The sequence below is a fragment of the Pipistrellus kuhlii genome, unplaced genomic scaffold (genome assembly GCF_014108245.1).
Source record: "Pipistrellus kuhlii isolate mPipKuh1 unplaced genomic scaffold, mPipKuh1.p scaffold_m20_p_1, whole genome shotgun sequence".
Taxonomy (NCBI): Eukaryota; Metazoa; Chordata; class Mammalia; order Chiroptera; family Vespertilionidae; genus Pipistrellus; species Pipistrellus kuhlii.
In genome coordinates this window covers 39604949-39621041 of record NW_023425404.1, presented here as the reverse complement: position 1 = coordinate 39621041, position 16093 = coordinate 39604949, and positions in this window count along the sequence as shown.

Genomic DNA, 16093 nt, shown 5'->3' with positions numbered 1-16093 from the left:
TTTATTAGTATAGAGATATATTTTGCCAAGCTCTAATTCAATATGAGACCGTATATGTCTTCTTGGTTTTTATTCATAGGATTTGTTCTTCTGTTACTTACGTTTAAGGATCCTTAACATCTGACATTCTCATTCTTCCTCCCTCTTCTTTCTTTTTTTTTAATTTTATTTTTTTAATCAATCTTTATTGTTCATATTATCCTCTTCTTTCTTTTATCTTATTTTATTATCTTCTCACTTCCTCTACAGATTTCAAGATGGTTTAAGTCTTCTCCACAACTACCTTCAGGTTGCTAAGATTTTTGAATTCCAGTCTTTTCCCTGATTTTGTTAAGAAACATTTCCCCGCCCTTATAATATTTCCTTCTTCCAGTATCCCCCATCTATAATTATTTATTGTTTAAGATAGATAGTGTTTAAAACCTTCTGTGCAAGAGAATGTAAACTACAGCATGCTCTATTTATTTCCTTGTGAAAACAGTTTATTAGGCATGGCAGAGCTAATCTCGTGGACTAGTAGAGGAGAAAAATAAATTCTTGCCTCATATTTCCTCACTACAATCATAGGATGAAAAAGCATCAATTTTATGTGAAGTTTGGCTTTATGAAACCATAGCAATTTAGGCTTCTTTTTAGTTTTCACTTAGGGAAGGTAAGTGTTTCTTATTTGAGAAACATGCTTTAGAAATCAATGAGGTCCCAGCCAGTGTGGCTCAGTGGTTGAGCATCAAACTTGGAACCAGGAGGTCACGGGTCAATTCCTGGTCAGGGCACACGCCCAGGTTGCGGGACTTGATCCCCAATAGGGAGCATGCAGGAGGCAGCCAATCAATTATTCTCTCTCATCATTGATGTTTCTATCTCTCCCTATCTCTTCCTCTCTCTGAAATCAATAAAACAAAACAAACAAAAAAAACCACCATATTGTAAATAAAGAAGAATCAATTAGAGCAACTGAATGGAATATCAAGACTCCTCCTAAAGAAGGAATACTTTTGGTTTTGACAGTAACTGAATGCAGATCTGGAACTGCAAGCTTCCCTATTCAGGAGCTATTTCAGCCTCCGGTAGCCCTGCCTAGTGGCCTTTCTGTTCCTCTTACTAACTTCAATGACAACCTACCTTTCCTAACAGACACACTTGCGTTTTAATTTATCTGCCAAAATAAATCACACATTATAGCATTTCTCTCTTCTGTGTTAATTGAATCAGGTCCTTAAATGTCTCTAAGTCTAATGATTTGAAAGAGGCACAATGTTTGAAATATTCAAAAAATTAGGGCCCTTGGGTTGTAGGCAGAATGATTGCTTATTTCAGATATAAGTGTTTCCTAATGATCTCATTCATCTCAAATACGATATGCTGGGCTACTTTATGTAAAATGTTTCCATGAAAACGATAGCAGGAAAGCTTAATGCATGGTATATTTATAGAGAAGTGGTATTTAATTTATTAACAAAAGCTTGTGCAGAGCTTTACATATTTCAACACAGAAATGTTTAATGAACCATTTTGGGCTCGTTATGAAAACTTCTATTAAATAACTTCGTTTATATTTTATTTAATGTGAATATTAACTTTTTATTTGGGACCTAAATACTCATTCAATCATTCCTTTCCTTCCAGCGTCTATAAGAAAAGAGGCTGAGATTGTGGCATTTATTAACCATAAAAATTCTCAACATATTAAGTCCCTCGTGGCCCAATGTGGCCTCCGGTCACTCTAAGTCTATGAAAAGGGGTATTTATGGTTGCAGGGAGTATATTCCTAATTGGTTATGACTCAAAAAATCATGTTTTGATACAAAACACCATTCTTGCCTTTTAAAATATATCCTCCACCTTTGGGAAACCTCAAGAGACTAATTTGAAAGTGGGAACTAGCTTTGTCTTTGTTTTTAAAGCCCAGTTCCACCTCACATATGTTTAGAGGCTTCAATCTAGGTGTAGAGATGAGCTTAGTGCTGTATCAATAATCACACTTTAGAGGCACAGGGGAAAATAAAAAACCCCAGCTATGCACCCTTTTCTGACAGGCCTGAGGAAAAAGACATTAGCTCCCCCTGCAGTTCATGGTATGTATGTGCAAGTGACTATTATTGTAAAAGCAACAGCTTGAATTCAATAATATATCTGCTACTGATGAGAAATCTTTGAAGATGTGACATTTATAATTTGATTACTTTGGAGGGGGAGAAATTTCAGAATACAGACAAATTTTAGACTACACATTTTTAGGAGAGGGACTTTCACTAAAAGACCTTCTGACTTTTAAGATGGGAATGATGGTGCTTATTAGCCTGACTTACCATTTACCAGAAAGCCAAGTACTCAGAGCACTACAGTCCTGCTTATGTAGTAGTTCAGAGCATATGACATCACAGAGCAGGTCGCAGGGATGTGTCTCAGATCAGAAGTAGCTATTTTTATCATGGTAGGCGAGAAAGAGTTACTAATAGGCAAGCTCCAGGATTTTTATTCTTGCCCTAGTAAGTGCTTGGCATGTAACTAAGTTAAGTTTGTTCTTTTGTTTTCATTTCATGTTCCTTAGTTGACACTTTTCTTTTTACTTTTAAAATTCTTTATTTTTATTGATTTCAGAAAAGAAGAGAGAGGGGATGGGGGATAGAAACATCACGGATGAGGAGAGAGCCATTTTTTGGTTGCCTCCTGCATGCCCAACACTGGGGATCAAGCCAGCAATCTGGACATGTACCCTGACCGGGAATTGAACCATGACCTCCTGGTTCATAGGTCCACACTCAACCACTGAGCCACACCAGCCAGGTAGGACTCTTGCATTTTTAAACATAAGCTTCTTTCCCAAGTCCTTCTGCCTTTATATAGTCATTCACTCAATGGGTCTTTGGGGATAAGGAATTCTCTCATGAACTTTGGTGATATTTGAAGTAGGGATGCATATTCATGTTCATTAGAAAATGGGACTAAAGGAACAATCACTGTGCCTCTCTTTTACATGCTGGAAGGAACCATTGAAAAGGTAATGAGGAACATGTCTTGACAACCGAGGGAGAATGCCAGCCTCTTTCTTCTCAACCACACAGTCCAACCTGTGAATGGCACCAGGCAAAAATGGGAAGCCTTCAGAGATGTCAGTAACAGATATTCCGTTTGGACTTCCAGCCCCACACTACAGAGGAGGGGTGTCTTGCTTCAGGCACACTTCTTCCCCCTTTCAAAGCATCTGTGATGCCTTGACTGCTGTTGCTAAACCTGGGTTTTTTTCCTCTATCAATCAAATAGCTATGAACAAATATTGAAACTCATTGACAATGCATTGTAAGCCAAGCATTGACATAGAGTCCGTGAAGAGCAAAAAGAAGTCTGCGAATAACAGTAGCTGTATATGTGAAGGCATTTAAGGGGTCATGAGATAGGAAAAAAGTCAGAATATGCAGGGCAGAGTGAAAGTGAGAGAGAAGAGACAGCCTAGTCACAAAGTTTCATTGGGGCTTGCCAGGAACCTTCTCCTCTTCTAGGTACTACTGGGGAGACATAAGATACAAGAGATAAAGATAATGTTTTCCAAAACTGGTCTCTACAAAGAACTCCTCTTACTTTTTTCTAGTGTAAAGATAACTAATGTTATCTGTTAAGTTGAACTCTTTGTAAAATTGGAATTCCCAAGAACATATACTTGGAGCTGAGATTGCCTCCTACTTCCTAAATCTGAGTTAAATGTTCTCAAGTGTAAAGACCCTTTGGTACAGACCTAGCCAGAAGAGGGAACAAGGCAGCCAATTTTTCCCACTTAGGAAGAAAAGCGAGCATTAAGTAGGACATGAGGTCATGTTTCTAATGCTTATGTGCCTGCTATAGATTGATACTGCCACTCTCCTCCTGCTTACTCAGAGGTTTAGACATTCATGAAGTGGTCCAATGGTTTTGAACCCAAGTTCCAACACCCAGAGGTTTCAGTTAGTCTAAGAAGGGGCTCAAGGCATTGATATCTTTAACAAAGCTTCCTGGTGACTAAGACACTGCTTGATTTGAGACCACTGGTTACCCCACAGTGCCAGCAACCAATTCCAGCATGTCAAAATTACAAGTTTCATAAAAAAGTTGGTGAAGCTTTGGGGGATCACATATGTAGTTATCTGTTGGAATGGCTAAACAGCACTTCCCAAACACCTGAATAGGATTGTTTGCTGCCAGACAGCTCAGGGCATCTTAAATCTGCATGTTATTGCCTCCTGTTGGCCAAACACCTTTACAGCTGTAGGCTATTTCCCAATCTGACAATGCTTCTGTAAACTCTATCCTTTGAAGTATATTATCTCCACCTTGTCTTAGGATAAATTGTGTTAATAAATAGCAAGGGGTCCTTAGTCAAGGGGTAATCTTTTAGCTCCTTTAGCTGAAGCCACTCTGGCCCCCAATGCCTTTCAAAATTATCTTTTGTCCTTGGACTCCTTCTTAACTTACTCATCAGCTCCTTTCTCCAGATTGCAGAATCCTTTGTAATGCTGGGACAAGAACCCTGGCACTACAGCAGATTAACTCTGTGGGGTTCCTTGAGTCCACTCTGCAACCTCTGGATTGGAAGAGTGGATTCCATGTTTCATAATGCTCTTTGATTTGCTATTTTTAATTTATTATTTGTAAAACACATCAAGCCTCAAATGGATTGACCTTTCTGCTAATGTGTCTCACCTAAATTAACGCAGGCAATTAACTAATTTATATTGGAACTGTGCACTTTCCAGTTCACATTTATCAATTCTTAAATGCTTGATCTGGTGTTGCAGTTTAAATTTTTTATAATTACCCTTTAAATCTGAAGAAATGTCTTGCATCTAATTAGCCAAACTTACATATTCAATTAATAGATTCATTATGGGCTAATGACTATGGAGGCAGTACTTATATAACATCTGCCTGTCAGTAGAAGGACTCAAACTTTTCTGCTGTGAAAAAAGAAGAGACTCTGCTATGTAACTAAAATAGCTTGGACTTTGAGTTTTAACATTTCTGCATACTGTGATGGTCTAAAAGAGTTTTATGGACCTGCTAACCTAAGAACTAGAAGGTCCAGTAGACGTGATATTTGGAATCTAGATAATTCAAAGATCTAAAATAAATTTCCACAGTATTTTCAGTTATTAATATTCTGGATTTTTAGTTCTCTGACTATAAATAGACATTTTTAGTAATTGTGAATCACAAGTTTCAAGAAAGGTGGGTGAGAGCTAGAATTCACTTGAAAATCTATTTTTAGGGTGGCAATTATCAGGAATTATTTCCAGAGCATGTGATATCTCCCACATCAAAGCATGAATTGAACAAATGACTGTGGACCTGTGTCTGCAGCGAGATAATAAGAGTATTTCAGAACATGTGCATGCTACTCTATTCGGATATTGCAAGCCTTTTTTTTTTTTTTTTTTTTTTTTTTATAACTCCTTACATTCAAGCTGACACTTGAATTATTAAAAGACTACATTTCTTACTTTCATTTATTCAAGTGCAAATCCTAATATATTTGCTAAAGTAGCAAGTGCACATTTATCAACTACTCTAAAAATGAATCACTGCAATATTCATATGATTCTCCTAAGGAAAAATCTTTATAAAAATTGGCAACAAGTATGCGTAGGCCCACAAAATGTCATGTGGTTCTAGGGTAAATCACTCTTCAGTGTCCAAAAATACTGCCAATGTGAGTAAATCTTACCCATGCTGCTCTCAGTAGAAGGAGCACAGGAAAAGAGGAAGAAAAAAAAAAACAAAACAAAACACAGCATCTGGTATTGTCTGAGGGCCTAGAAGAAGAACATACAATGGTGCCTTAAGAAAGAGAACTGTGGAGGAGCCTTCAGTTAGAAATACACCAAAAGCAAATTGAATAAAGAACTGTGAAGGATCGGACTCTCAGTGACGACACCCCTAAACATCTAATGTCATGACTAACACCATTCAGGTCTCAAGTAAATGTTCCTCTTCATCTCTTGTTCTGTGTCTGAAAACACAAGACAACATTTTAAAGGATGGAAGACTAGTGAGTCAAAGGGCTGTCATCATTTGAGAGCAGGGAGGATATTATGAGCAGAGCCATCATGGGGGTGAAAGAGAAGACAAATGAATTAGCCTATCAAGTCCTTCTTCACAGCATGAATATAATAAATTCCTCAAAAATGGAAGCATTGTTATCCACAAGTGCCAAATGTCCATTTTCTTGTTCTCTGTGTTCCAACTGATATTTTTCAGGTAGTCACAAATTAGTATGACTTTTGTAACAATTCTGTGTATGAACTGAGGGACACTTTACAACCTTAAACCCTTACATTTTTTAATACCTTTGCATTTTTAGATATATAGGTCTAGCCATAGATGCATTAAGTGGGATATTTATTCTTTTTTTTATATATATTTTTTTATTGATTTTACACAGAGAGGAATTGAGAGGGATAGAGAGTTAGAAACGTCGATGAGAGAGAAACATCGACCAGCTGCCTCTTGCCCAGCCCCGACTGAGGATGTGCCCGCAACCAACGTACATGCCCTTGACCGGAATCGAACCCCGGACCTTTCAGTCTGCAGGCCAACGCTCTATCCACTGAGCCAAACCGGTTTCGGCGGGATATTTATTCTTTATCTTGACAACTAGATGGACAATTAGGGGAATCAGACAGACAGGCATAGAGGTTAGGGGTAATCAGGTAGGCAGACAGGGGTGTTAGGGGCAATCAAGCCAGCAGGCAGGTGAGCGGTTAGGAGCCAGTGGTCCCAGATTTCGAGAGAGATGTCCTGTGGGATCAGGCCTAAAATGGCAGTTGGACATCCCCCAAGGGGTCCCCAATTGGAGAGGGTCCAGGCTGAGCTGAGGGAACCCCCCCCCCCATGCACTAATTTTGTGCACTGGGCCACTAGTCCTATATAATAAAGAGCTAATATGTAGTGGTCATCATGTCCTCACTCTATCTCACTATAACTTCTCAGACACTCGACACTGGCGAGAGAGGAAGGGGACCAGCCAGGCACAAATGAGCTCATGAGAGAGGAATGGGGACCAGCTAAGCTGTGGCCCGAGAGAGGGACAAGCCACCTGCCCCATGGTCCTGGACACCAGCAGCTAGGGCTGCAGTCTGGGAGAGAAACAAGCCACCCACCCCGCAGGTCCCAGGTGTCAGTGGCTGCACCTGTGCCTGCAGCCCTGGAGAGGGTCAATCTGCACACCCCACAGTCCCCAGAGTTCTGAGTGCCAGTGGCTGTGTCTGCACCTTTAGCCAGAGAGAGGGACAAGCTGCCCGCCCTGTAGTCCCAGGTGCTTATGGCTGTAGCCCAAGCAAAAATGCCTACCCATGGTTTCCTATGGTTGTGGCCAGCCTGGGCGAAATTGGCCTGGGTCCTGAGTGCCTGTGGCCAGCCAGAAAGAGGGAAGCCTGGGTCCCAAGAGCCTGCAACTGGCCAGAGGAGGGAATCCTGAGTCCTGGATATAGAGTGAGGCAGAGGTGGTTAGGGGCATTCAGGCCAGTAGGGTAGCAGTTAGGAGCAATTAGGCAGACAGGCATAGGTGGTTAGGGGTGACCAGGAAGACAGAGATGGTTAGGGGTGATCAGGCAGATAGGCAGAAGGGTTAGGAGCCAACAGTCTCTGATTAAGGGAGTCAGTCAAATATTCCCCAAGGGATCCTGGATTAGAAAGGGTGCAGTCTGGGCTGAGGAAATTTCCTCCCCCTCCCCCCAACCATGCATGGATTTCTTATATGCCTAATATGCAAATTATCCCTGAGGGAGCTATGATATGTGCTGACCACCAGGGAGTGGCATGGAATGAAGGAAGACCCCAGTTAGCAGCCAGCAGCCGGGGAGGGGAGGCTCCAGCAGCAGCCAGCAGCTGGAGAAGAGAAGCCCTGGCTGGCAGCTGGAAAGCCCCAATCGGCCCTGATCTTCAGCCAGGCCTAGGGATCCTATCCATGCACGAATTTCATGCACCCAGCCTCTAGTCTATATATATAAAAGCCTAAGTTTCTGTTTGATCATTTGACCAGTAGCTATGATACACATCATGGGGCAGACACTCAATGCACAAGCATGGAAACATGGAACAGATTGATGAATCTCAGAGGGATGGAGATATGGAGGAGGGTGGGAAGAAATTAACCAAAAATTTTATATGCATACTAGAGGCCTGGTGCATGGATTCATCCACCAATGGGATCCCTCAGCCTGGCCTGTGGGGATTGGGCTGAAACCAACCTGGTGCACATATTTGTGCACCAGTAGGGTCCCTTGGCCTGGTCTGTGCCCTCTCAAAATCCAGGACCCCTTGGGGAGTGTCTGAGAGCTGGTTTCAGCCCAATCCCACAGGCCAGGCCAAGGGACCCCACCGGTGCACGAATCTGTGCACCAGGCCTCTAGTATAGTTAATAATATTGTAACATTTGCATCTATGTAACAAACTATATGGTGCCAGATGGGACTGGGAATATTGGGGGGAACACTTTTTAATTTATATTGTCTAACCACTACATTGTACACCTGAAACTAATCCTATATAATAAAAGAGTAATATGCAAATTGACCCTAATGATGGGATGATCAGAACGACTGCTTGACCAATCACTATGAGGCATACTGACATCTCTGGGCCTCTTTCCTTGGCCATCAGGCTCTGCTTGCCCAATGGTGAATGAGGAACCAGGGTGGGTGGTGGCAGGGGGTGGGGCTGATGAGCAGGTGGAAAGGCCAACCTCTCGGTCCCTCCCCTTGGCTGTCAGAGTCCAATTGGCCAATGTCAAATGGGAAACTGGCAATGGGCCAACTGCAGGCAGCCAGTGAAGATGGCCCTGATTGCAGGCCAGGCCTAGGGGCCATACCTGCACATGAATTTCATGTGCCGGGCCTCTAGTACAAAATAATATTGAACATAAACTGTAAAAAAAAAAATACAATTAAAAAATATTTGTTAAGATGTAATTTTATTTTTAGCCCTGGCCAGTGTGGCTCAGTTGGTTGGGCGTTACCCCATGAAGTAAAAGGTTTCTGCTTTGATTCCCTGTTGGGCCATATACCTAGTCAGGGGGCATGTGGGAGACAGTTGATCAAAGTTTCACTCTCTTTCTTCCTCTTTCTTCCTTTCTCTCTAAAAGTCAATAAAAATGTTTTAAATAATGTAATTATATATTTTTAAATGGAATAATTTTATTTATAATTTTGATACACAATTTAATTTCTCTTTTACCTTTCAGTTTTAATATAAAATATAAAATATTTCATAAAATAACTTTTTTGAAAATATCTATGAGAAATACTTTAAAGTTTCAATTTTTACTTAATTCACATTTCTGACCAAATATATTCAAATTTATACTTTATTTTATTTTAAAAAAATCAATTATATATATATATATATATATATATATATATATATATATATAATTGATTTTTTTTTTTTTTTTTTACAGAGAGGAAGGGAGAGAGATAGAGAGCCAGAAACATCAACGAGAAGGAAACATCGACCAGCTGCCTTCTGCACACATCCCACTGGGGATGTACCGGAAACCAATGTACACGCCCCTGACCAGAATGGAACCTGGGACCCCTCAGTCTGCAGACCGACACTCTATCCACTAAGCCAAACCGGCTTGGCTCAAATTTATACACTTTAAATATAATTTTTAAGAACCTTTAAATCATTACTCTGAATATCAATAAGTTATATTATAATCTTGGTCATAACAATGATAAAATCAAAGCAAAAGCTGTGTTTTGTCAAATAAGTATATAATTTATGAATAATGCATATCTTTATTTTATTTCTTACTCAAATACTGCTGGCATATCAACAGAACACTAAGATATACATAACAATAAATCAAATTCAGTAGTCTTAATATTTTTCTTTTAGTCAAATAAAAACAATAACTTTACATATTTAAAAATTTTGACATCATGAAAGTCTACTTGTTAACTTAGAATAGAATACAACATGATACTTAATAATGGTTGTTTAGTTTAAAACTGTAAGATATTCAAATGTATGATATTTGGGCTTCAATCTACCTTCTTCATTTGGATCTCACAAATGTTAGGAGATGAGCCCAGGTACAAAAAGTTGCATTTTTTATGGTCTCAAGAATTTGATGTTTTAGCCCAGTCTACACTTCTTAGTGGTTGAATGTCAACCTATGAACCACGAGGTCATGGTTGGATTCCTGGTCAAGGCACATGCCCAGGTTACAGGCTTGATCCCTAGTGTGGGGCATGTAGAAGGCAGCTGATCAATGATTCTTTCTCATCATTGATGTTTCTATCTTCTCTCTCCCTCTTCCTTCCTCTCTGAAATCAATTTGAAAAAAAACTTTTTTTTTAAGAGTGCTGTTTTGCCGGGCCGGTGATTCTCAGTGGTTGAGTATTGATCTGTGAACTAGTGCATCATCTCATGCACTGAAAAGTTGCTGGTTCAATTCTTTTTTGGGGCACATGGCCACACATGCCTGGTGTGGGCTCGATCCCCTGTAGGGCCTATGCAAAAGGCAGCTGATCAATCACTTTCTTTCATCATTGATATTTCTATCTCTTTCTCCCTCTCCCTTTCTCTCTGAAACCAATAAAAAGACATTTAAAAAAGAGAGAGAGAGAGTTTGATGGAATATGAACAAAACAACCTATCATTTTAAGAACTAAAATGATTAGTTGTGCCAAATTAAAGAAAAAAGTTTGATGTTTCTTTGTATTCTGATTCCATGTGACTTCTCAGACTCGCTTGACCAGTGTGTACTGTTACTTTTGTTTATTGTACAATGATAATCCTCCTACAGATTTTTAAGTTTTTTCCTGAAAATGCATGTCAAGTATTTGCAGAAACATTGTTTGAATTGGAACTCAATATGCTAATTGGAGCTTCATTTTTAGGTGGTTTTCATGTATTGTTAACAGGTTGAGTGAAAGTTTTCGGGCGTTTTCCTATTCCTTAATTTTTTTTTTGTTATTTACCTATTTCAATATGGAAAAGGGCACCAGATCAGGTCAGGAAACCCAAATCTATTCCTGACTATTCCCATAATGACTGTGTTGAGCCACTGAAAATGTTTTCTACTTCCCCTAATATAAAATGTTCATGCTAGTATGACTATGTCTTCATTCAAGCATGCCAAATTTTATATTAGAATATCTGCATTACTTTTAACTACAATAGGAAAACAATTCCAACTCTTTATCTATGTTATAAATCTATTCTCAAAATCATCTTCATAATTCCACAAGAACAACCAAAACACTTTAGAAACTGGGGACTATTAAGATGTGTAAACCATCATCTCCCATCAAGGAGTTCTATGTTCATTCAGGCCAGCAGGGAGCAGAGTGGTGACATCATGCTCTAACAGGTGTGCAGTGCTATGGAGACCAGAAGAGAAAGTGGTTATGTCTCTATGGGACTCAGAAGGGTGGCATTTGAACTATGCCTACATTACAGGAGGGCACATAGGCAACACTAGCATGGGGCAGAAAGACTGGAGCAAATTTTTTTAAAAGAAAGCAAAGTGTAACATACCTGTAGGAAATAAGCCTAGATGATAAATGAAGAAATTAATTTAGTAGAATGAGGAGATAGAGTAAATCAGTTTTCTCTCTCTCTCTCTCTCTCTCTCTCTCTCTCTCTCTCTCTCTCTCTCTCTCTCTCTCTCTCTCTCTCTCTTCCCTCTCCCTTTACCTCTCCTCTACCTCTACCTCTACCTCTATCTCCCATTCTCCCTCCTTATTACACTGGGATATTATGTGTGTTAGATGGTAGCAAGTCCTACACGAGTGTGATATGTAATTTATTGCCATTCAATGTTATAAAAAAAAAAAACCACACAAAACAAAAACAAACAAACAAAAAACAGGCACAGCAGAAAAAGGTTCAGAAAGTCTATGCATGAATCAAAGTATTCCAAGGTGGGAGAGGTGTTTCTGGGCCATAGAAGGAGGCAAAGTGATAAAAAGGAAAGGGTTGTGAGATGCCCAAAGGTGCTGCTAAGAAAGATATAGGAAGTCATTCTCAATGATGGAGCTACACTACCCTGTAAGGTACGAACTGGTCTTTGTATTAAATCTTTCTTCACCACATCGTGTATCTTCTATCTCACTGTCATTCCACCTATCCTGCCTCTTCTCTACTTTAATGTTACTGCTTTGCTTCTGGGCCTCTGCATCTCTTGAATAGTATAAATACCTCTATCAAGTTCTATATGAATGAGAATGAATTTCACTTAAAGTTAACTGATGTCAGATCAGTTCCTGTGAAATTTGGGAAGCAGAAATGCTTTCAGCTACTGATGGGAGAAGAGAATATCTGGACTATTGTGATAATCTTGTCTGTGATCTTTATGCTGCTGATGGAATGCTCTTTCAGCATCTCACATATGACCATGCTATTCTTCTTTATAGTAGCACCTCATTGCCCACTAGGTGAAACCCAAACTTCTTTTTTTTTTTCATTTTAAAATTATTTTTCAATTATAGTTGACATACATTATTATATTAGTTTCAGGTATACTCCCCAGTGGTTAGACATTACATAATTTATTAAATGATCATCCCAATATATCTCATACCCATCTGACAACATATGTAGTTATTAGAATAGTATTGACTATATTCTCTATGCTATACTTTACATCACCATGACTATTCTGTTTCTACCAATTTGTACTTCTTAATCTCTTCACCTTTTTCATCCCCTGCCCCCAACATCCCTTCCATCTGGCAACTGTAAAAATGTTCTCTGTATCTATAAATTCTGCTTGTTCATTTTTTTTTAGATTCAAGTGTTGATAGGAAAATACTATTGTCATTTTATTGTTCATATTTTTAAATCAATCTTTCTTCTTCTTCTTCTTCTTCTTCTTCTTCTTCTTCTTCTTCTTCTTCTTCTTCTTCTTCTTTTCTTCTAATAGAAATAGGATAATGGGGGCAAGGGCGGCTTAGAAAAATAGGAGGCGATGGAGGTTATCCAAGCCAGCAAGAATGGTAGGACAGAAAGCCTTTCAATTTTTTAAGAAAGCTTTTACAATTTTAGTTTAATTTAGAAATGTTCTTACTTCTATATAACCAAGAGTGAGAGTCAGTAAGAGCAGCAGAATACTTGAGCTGATTCTTTCCTACTCTCCCCTACCACAATCTTTCCTCTACTCATTTAAATCCAGATTCTAGGCTTTCAGAGTCTATTTCATTGGCCCTTACCATCTAATGATGTCTAGATAGTAATAGCACATTCCTCCAAGTTTGTGTTCTTCATGCCTCTCTCCAGGTATGAAGGTCATGGTGCCAGTCTCATAACCTAGAGTTTCTGTTCCTCTTGTTCATCAGTATCAGAATTCAGTGGAAACCTTTGTCCTGGGGTTGTGTAGGGGTCATGAAAGGGTATGTTTGAGGGAAAGAGGATCTCAACTGTTGAGAAGGTACAATAGAATATGGCCTTTTAAACATAGATGAGTGAAATACTCATGAGGAGGCAGAAAAGTTAGCATATGGAATAGAGGCCCTGGTCTCTACACCTTCCCTCATGTCCTAGGTTAGGACACTGTGGAGTGACTTGTGATCAGACACCTGCTTCCCACTGCTCACCTACTGAATCAGAGCACTGTGAATGCAACTTGTGACTAGACACCTGTCCCCTTGATGTCCTGTGGTAAGAAATAGTTGAGACAAATAAAAATAAAAATCTGATCTCAGCCAGAGTTGACAGCCATGTTGACTGACATCGTGATTTTGAACCTGCTATGTATGCCCTCTAAGAGAAACCCACCACCCAGAGAAGGGTCTGAGATGAGCTGCACCAATAACCTCCCACCCAACATCAGAGATCATGAACCACCCTCCTTCCCTCCCCTTGCCCATAGTTGATAAAAACCTCCACCAGACCCCCTCAGGGTGACTTACTTCCTGAGTTTGCCTGTGCTCCCCTCTTTCTTGAGTATGTACTGCCACTTTAATAAATCTGCTGTGCTTTGCTAATTGCTGTCTCGCTCTCAAATCCTTTCTTGTGTGGTGACAAGAACCTGGAGACTGTCACTGGGTTGAGGCTTCCCCTGGCCCCCTATGAGCCTCTGGCATAAATGAGACTTAGATGATTTATGCTAACGTGTACTATTTTCACACCAAAGATGACTGTAAATACTAGAGTAACAATGTGTTCATCAATACAAATGATTTGGTTGTTTGGCTTTTACTCTATAATGCCATTCGCCGTTTAGAGCAAGACTTGTTAACTGTTGCCAGCTGCCTAGTAAATGTGCAGGAGAGACTGTCCCATGATGTGATGCTGACAGACCCGTGAGTTGGACCCAGGCCAGAACAGAGATTGCCTCTCATAAATTCCCTCAGAGACTGATCAGAATCTACTTTTCCTCTGACATATACCAGTACCTCTTTCTTTTGTCCCATATCATGCTGGTTCCTAAAGCAGGCCCTTGTCCTGCCCTGGACAAACATGTAAGGCATTTTCCGTTACCTGGGATGACTCGTGTACTAGTCCTCCTTCCCATCCTTCCCCTGTTCTTTCTGACTCTTCATTACCTACCACAGCGAGGAGGATATCCACTTTGTCTTACTGCTGCCCGAGATGTGCCTCATATATAAGTTTCCCTTAATGAATTCTGTTATTTGCCAGACTAGAGTGTTTAGCCTCTCCTCCATGTATATTAGTAGATTTTTAGTCTTGGGCCTTTTCACTGGTTCTGAGTGTATGAACAGTATGTATGGTAGAAGACAAAAGTCTGAAATATTTAGGAAAGCAATGCAGCCCAAGTATGTGTGTATATATATATATATATATATATAGTCCTGTGCATGAAATTCATGCACTTGGTGGGGGAGGAGGGGTTCCCTCAGTCCAGCCTGTAGCCTCTTGCAGTCCGGGAACCCTCAGGGGATGTCTGACTGCTAGCTTAGGCCCACTCCCACCATCCCCACTGTGCTCACCAGCCATGAGTCTGGCTTCTGGCTGAGTGACACTCCCCATGTGGAAGCCCACTGACCACCAGAGGGCAGCTCCTACATTGAGTGTCTGCCCCAGTGGTCAGTGCACGTCATAGAGACTGGTCAAATGGTCAAGTGTCTGACCCCTAGTGGTCAGTGTACATCATAGTGAGCAGTTGAGCAGTTTTAGAGTATCATTAGCATAATACAATTTGATTGGTTGAATAGCCGATGAACAACCAGACACTTAGCATATTAGGCTTTTATTATATAGGATATATATATATATATATATATATATATATATATATATATATATATATATATATATGCCTAAGCAACCATTACAACTGAACAACTGGAATGACTGGAATGACCAGTCAACCAGTTGCTATGACACGCACTGACCATAGGGGACAGATACTCAAAGCAGGAGCTTCCCCCTTGTTGTCAGTGAGCTCCCACAGCCAACCTCCCATGGCCTCTCCTCCTGGTTAGCCCCCATTAGCCCCTGAAAGTCAGCCATTCATGGATGACCTGCTTCTGGGTCAGGGTTTTATAGTAGCAGAGCAGCTCCCTCACTGTGATCTATTGAAAGTCAGCTCTCCACACAAGGGTTTGTCTCACTCCAGTCCTCTCTCTTCCCTGGGGGCCACTGAGATGGTGGCACAGTAGCAAGGGAAAGAGGAGGAGTGGAGCTCCAATGGCGGCACTGGCATTCATTTTTTCTACACCCAGCCCTGCCACCATTGATTCCTCTCCTGACTCCTCTGGAGGCCTTCAGACTCCAGGCTGGGAAGGGGAACCAGGAGTGGGTGGTGACAGATGTGACCCTTTCTCAAAGGGGGCCAAGTGCCAGCTCCCTCCTTTGGGCCAGCAGCCAACCTCCCGTGGCACTCCCTGCTCCCTGTGCATGAATTAGTGCACTTGGCCTCTAAAATATATATATATATATATATATATATATATATATATATATATACATACACACACTTATTTAGTTAGTTAAAATCTTGCCTCCACTAGATTTATGCTTTATTCTTTCTGCTAAATAGTTGATGCATCTCTAAATGTATCTAAGAGTAATTAGCAATAAATTCCCATGTGCACTGTCCTGCATTTTTATTCATCTTAGTAAGATTCTGAATTCAACTTTTCTAGACTTA